General features: G+C 43.3%; 1 long non-coding RNA gene across 1 annotated transcript; it reads right to left on the bottom strand.

The window, feature by feature from the left end:
- Window positions 1–425: 425 nt before the first annotated feature.
- LOC121189861 lies at window positions 426–3,210 on the bottom strand. Its single transcript, XR_005894906.1, has 4 exons — window positions 3,179–3,210; window positions 2,745–2,894; window positions 1,382–1,531; window positions 426–550 (listed from the first exon to the last, which is right to left on the bottom strand). It is a non-coding gene; the product is annotated as an uncharacterized LOC121189861 (long non-coding RNA).
- Window positions 3,211–5,573: the final 2,363 nt, after the last annotated feature.

The raw sequence follows: 5,573 nt of genomic DNA, 5'->3' as shown, positions 1-5,573 counted from the left end.
CAAATGATTTTAGCAGCAAGACCTGTGTGAGACTAAATGTTCTGTTGATTGTTGTGAATAAATATCCAGATTTGATTCACAATGTCTGGAAGCTGTTGAAGGCTCAGACATGTAAAGTGTTTCCTCCAACATGGAGACAGTGTGTTTCTTCTTTGTCCTTCTTTTCATTGACAGGTCTACAGACTCTGGAAGTGGCAATCAGGCTTGTGTTCATACACCAACTCTCACAATGACTGAGACTGATAAAACAGTAACATGAGAAAGCTCTGCTTTATAAATCTGCTGAAAAGAGTGTGTGTGCATATTTCTGTCTTTGTGTGGACACAGAGTTTTATAGATCTGGCCCCTGGTGTCTCCCTGTTTCCTTCAAATATGTCTGAGAACTGAATCATCCTCAGGTCAGTTTACACTAGAAACTGTCTCTTATTTTGTGTCTGAGGGTCCAGGTTCATTACTGAACTTTGGAGGATTAAAGTTTTCGGACCTGTCACTCTTCACAGACAGACAGCTGGATCCTGGAGACTCTGCTCTCAGTCTGTGGTCCTGTCCTCTGAAAACACAAACACATTTTTATTCATATCACATCAATCACTGATAAATTGTCTGAGGACAAATTCATTCTGGAAACTCTCAGCTGACATCCTGCAGCAACGTCACCATGTAGCACTGAACACTTCACTGAAGGATGGAGGCAACACACCAGCATCCATAAAAAACACTGTTGTGTCACTTAATCATAAAATATGTGCAGTTTCCACATGTTGACTATTTTGATATGTGGATTTATCTACATTTGGTGCTGTGTGTGTGTGTGTGTGTTCATGATCATGAAGGAACATGTCACCCAGTGTAACGGTGTGGTTCACTGATGTGTTTTAATATTTTCTGGCTCAGAGGAATCAGATCTATCAGGCTGTGATACACATTCTGTGTGGGTTTGACTCTGCACATGGGATTTATTGGTAGTATTTTTCCTGTTTAATTTTGAAAACCTGGTCCTTGTGTATCTGTTCTTAGTTACTTTCTATCTTGGTCTGCTTTCTCTTCGTTGATGATTGGCTGCCCGTCCTGATTTGTGTCACCTGTTGAAATGCACTCTCATTCTCACTGAGAGGAACAGTGTAACGTAAACCACCGTGCTGGCCTATGGAAAATCACTGAAAGTAAAAATGTTCTTTAGTCAGATCATTTCAAAAGAAACAAGCAGCCTCAGCAGTCAGTATTAATACTCTGATGAGCCAGAAGGACCAGGAACAACTGATTTTCTGTCGACACTACAGCAGCTGTTACAGGCAGAGACGACAACTGCAGGACCTCAACACACTAAACACTGTTATAGCCCAAAGTTTGGAGGTTCACAGGTTTGTAGCAGTTCTCTTACTTTGTGTCTGAGAGTCCAAGTTCATTACTGAAGTGCGGAGGATTCAACTCTTCGGACCAGTCACTCTTCATAGACAGACAGATGGATCCTGGAGACTCTGCTTTGTCTTTTTTCTCCACACAAATACTCATCTTCTGGACTTCAGTCAGTCTGGGAAGGAAACCAGTAAAACAGACTGTGAGCTCAGACATAAAGAATCAGGACAAATAGGTGACAGATGACAGTGGATTAAGGTGAACAACCTTTCATCTCAGCCTCTGATCCTCAGCACATTATTGTTGTTAGGTTTTGTTTGTAACTTATAGGTGTCAAACCTGAGATCACCATTAGTGTTAACCCCGTATACATGATCAACAAAGCCTAGTTAAAATGTTGGTAGTTGTTATGAAACTGCAACATGTTGAATCTCATGAAGCTGTTACAGCTGATGTGATGCAGCTATCGGCAGTGGTGGAGGAAGTACTGAAGCTTTGTACTTAAGTAAAAGTACAAATATCCCACAAAACATTTACTCAAGTGAAAGTGGAAGTACTACATCAAGAATCTTACTTAAGTAAAAGTCCTAAGTACTTACTTTTAAATTTACTTTAACGTATTTTTAAAGTAAAACTTTATTGATCCCTCCTGGGGAAATTACTCTCCGCATTTTAACAACACCAAATGAACAAAACACACACACAAGCATTATGCACATGCACTAGAGACGCTGGGGCAGGGGGCTGCCTAATGAGGCGCCCGGGGAGATGGGGTGAATTGGCGCCTTGCTCAGGGGCACCACAGCCATGGTCATAGAGGCAGGGGAGGTGCGTCTCCTTCACCACCACCATATCCGTTTTTTTGTGGTTGGGTTAGGGTTAGGGTTAGCCCAATCTCAGGCCGGTCCAAAGCCGCACTCTTAACGTACTGCACCCCCAAATTTGGATAAAGAATGTAGATATACTGATTTATGCCTCTGTCTATGTCACTGCTCACGAGCAACTATACAAGACCTGCTTAAATACGGCCAAAGATGGCTGTCTGATTCTGAGCTGGAGGGCTCAGGCTCACGCTCAGCCGACGTTGGCTCTGGGTTCATGTTGATGTTGCATGATGTTTCTTCTCGCCGGAGTCAGGCCAGTCCACCAGCTTGTGCTGCTACCAAATGCACGCTCTGCCATCATTGGAGGTAATAGAACCACCTGACTGGTTGGCAATGGCAAACAATGCCTCAACGGAATCAGTCTATTTTATTTTTCATGCAAGATTTTGAGGAAATTATGTTCATAACATGTAACGAATAATGGCATAAATTATAGAAATGTAGTGGAGTAGAAAGTACAGATAATTGCTGCAAAATGTAGCAGGTTTGTAGCAGTTCTCTTACTTTGTGTCTTAGGGTCCAGGTTCATTACTGAAGTGTGGAGGATTCAACTCTTCGGACCAGTCACTCTTCATAGACAGACAGATGGATCCTGGAGACTGTGCTCTGTCTTTTTTCTCCACACAAACACTCATCTTCTGGACTTCAGTCAGTCTGAGAAGGAAACCAGTAAAACAGACTGTGAGCTCAGACACAAAGAATCAGGGCAAACAGGTTTGATCAAGAATCACATGCAAGACTGAGAGAACAGGAAGTAACACACACACACACACATGCACGCACGCACGCACGCACGCACACACACACAAACACACAAGCTAACAGAGTCCACAGTGAAATAAAAACAGGCAGCTCTCCACCTGCTCAGTTTATTTTAATTCTGAGTCTGAAAACTGACTTTGACAGTGAAATAATAATAATGTTGTATTAACACTCACCCTGCCTCAGCCTTCAGTTTTCCTCCTCCTGCTGTTTAGTTCAAATGGCGTCTGAACTAACTGACTGAATACTTTCAGTTTTACCTGCTCCTCCCCTCTCCATTTACCTGTGTGTGTGTGTGTTGTTTACAAGTTTTGAACTTGTTTCAATTTGTTGTGTTTAGTTTGTTAAAATAATGATTAATGTGCTTTTATTTAAATCAGATTTAACTTAGTGATTTTACAGACCTACTATAAAATTAACTATAGAAATTATTATATTATTATAATAATTATTATCATTATTATAGGAGAGAAGATCCCAGCTGATCTTTTGTTCAGCTTAGGTTTTGTTTGTAACTTTATAGGTGTCAAACCTGAGATCACCATTACTGTTAACCCTGTATACAAACAAAGCCTAAATGTTGGTAGTTGTTATGAACTCGAACATGTTGAATCTCATGTATAATGTTGGACACAATGAATAATGTGTATCTTAATAATGACAAACTGTGTGTGAAGCTGTTACAGCTGATGATGCAGCTATCAGGGCTTAAGGTTGTGAGCAGACATATTTGTAGTCCTTATTTCTTCTCAATAAAACATTGCTTCAGGTGGGTTTTGATGTTTTACTTAAGAAGATCTGTGAAAAGACCTATGTCCCTTCTAGGTACAGCAGGAAGAAAATGAACTGTAAGTGGAGATAACAACTTTGATGAAGGCTGAAAGGAACTACAGTAAACCTGCAGGAACAGACAGTGCAGCAGCCTAAACAATCCCCCGACACTTCTTCTTCTTCTTTTTGGATTTTGTTAAACTCCTTATGAACTGTTTGTGGACTCTTCTTTGGTTCTGTGTTTTCTGTTTTATTTTTCAGTCCTGCTACTGGTCCCTGTGTTATATCTTGTGAAATTATGTTAAGTTATACCTTTGTCTTGTGTCTACGTTGTCTTGTGGTTTCCTGTTTTATTTTGAAATCATTGTCCTTGTGTTTTTCGTCTCAATTTACTTCCTGCCTTTGTCTGGTTTCCCGCCTTTGTGATTGTTTTCCCCGCCCTAATTGTTTCCACCTGTTCCCCTTACCTGTTGTGTATAAATAGTCTGCGTCTTCCCCTGTTCCGTGCCAGTTCGTCTTGTCTGATGTCCAACGAACCAGCGCTCACGTCGTGTTATCCATCTCCTTGTCAGGTTGTTTGTGTTCTTTTGTACTTTGATCATTTTTGTTATTGCCTTGCCACTGATTTGAGTTAGTTGTTTTCTCCTCAGCCGAGTGATTTTGAGTTCCCTCGTAAGAGTGATTTTGTGTTCTTTTTGATATTTTGTTTCCTTGCCTTTTTCCCCTATCGGGCGATTATCATTTGATACTTTGTAAAATAAAGACATTACTTTTTGAGTTACTCGTTTGAGTTGTGCTTTTGGGTTCTACCCTGTTCAGCTGTGACAGAACGAACTGGCCAGCATGAACCCAGCCAACTCTGATCAGTTAGCGGCGGCCATTCGCAACCAGGGAGCTCGTCTTAATCAGCAGGAGGACCACATGTCTTCTCTAGAACAGGGCATGAAAGCCATCACGGTCGGTCACGAGGAGTTTAAGGCAGCCATGACCTCTCAGATTAACCAGCTCTCCGACCAGGTTCAACAGGCCTTCTCCATGCTACTCCGCGGAGCTTCCTCCACGAACACTGAAGTGGATCCCTCACCCGCCGCCACTCAAGCACCGCCGGCTTCGGAGATACCTGCCCTGGCTCCACGACTTGCCCCGCCAGAAAAGTTTTCCGGTGAGTCTGGAGATTGTCGATCATTTATTGTGGATTGCGAACTGCATTTCGAACTCCTGCCCTCAGCATATCCAACGGAACGAGCCAAGGTGGGGTTCGTGATCTCTCACCTCACCGGGAGGGCTAAGGCGTGGGCTACTGCTGAGTGGTCTCGCAACTCGCTGGTCTGCCAGTCCTGGGGGGCCTTTGTGGAGGCTCTCAGGAGGACATTTAACCCCATCTCGTCAGATAGAGAAAAGGCAAGAGAACTGTGTCACATCAAGCAAGGTATGGACTCTGTCAGTGACTATGCCATTCGGTTCCGTACTCTTGCCTCAGACAGTGGCTGGAATGCCTCAGCGTTGTTTGACACTTTCCTCAAGGGGCTATCGGGTCACATCCAAGATCTTTTAATTCCCCTTGACCTGCCTGACGATCTCGATTCCCTAATCTCCCTAGCTATTAGAACTGATCATCGGCTGCAGGAGCGCAAAAAGGGCTCCAAAATGGCACCTACCCTCTACCGTTCGAATCAGACTGGCACTCCCAGATTCGGCTGGCGGAGACCCAACCAACCTGCGCCTGCGAGTCAGTGTGAGCAGCCCTCCTCTGAGAAGGAGGAAGAACCCATGCAGCTGGGCAGGGCCAAGCTGTCACCA

The sequence above is a fragment of the Toxotes jaculatrix genome, chromosome 11 (genome assembly GCF_017976425.1).
Source record: "Toxotes jaculatrix isolate fToxJac2 chromosome 11, fToxJac2.pri, whole genome shotgun sequence".
In the NCBI taxonomy this organism is placed as follows: domain Eukaryota; kingdom Metazoa; phylum Chordata; class Actinopteri; family Toxotidae; genus Toxotes; species Toxotes jaculatrix.
The sequence above is the reverse complement of the archived record's forward strand: the minus strand, read 5'-3'. Positions and strand labels throughout refer to the sequence as shown.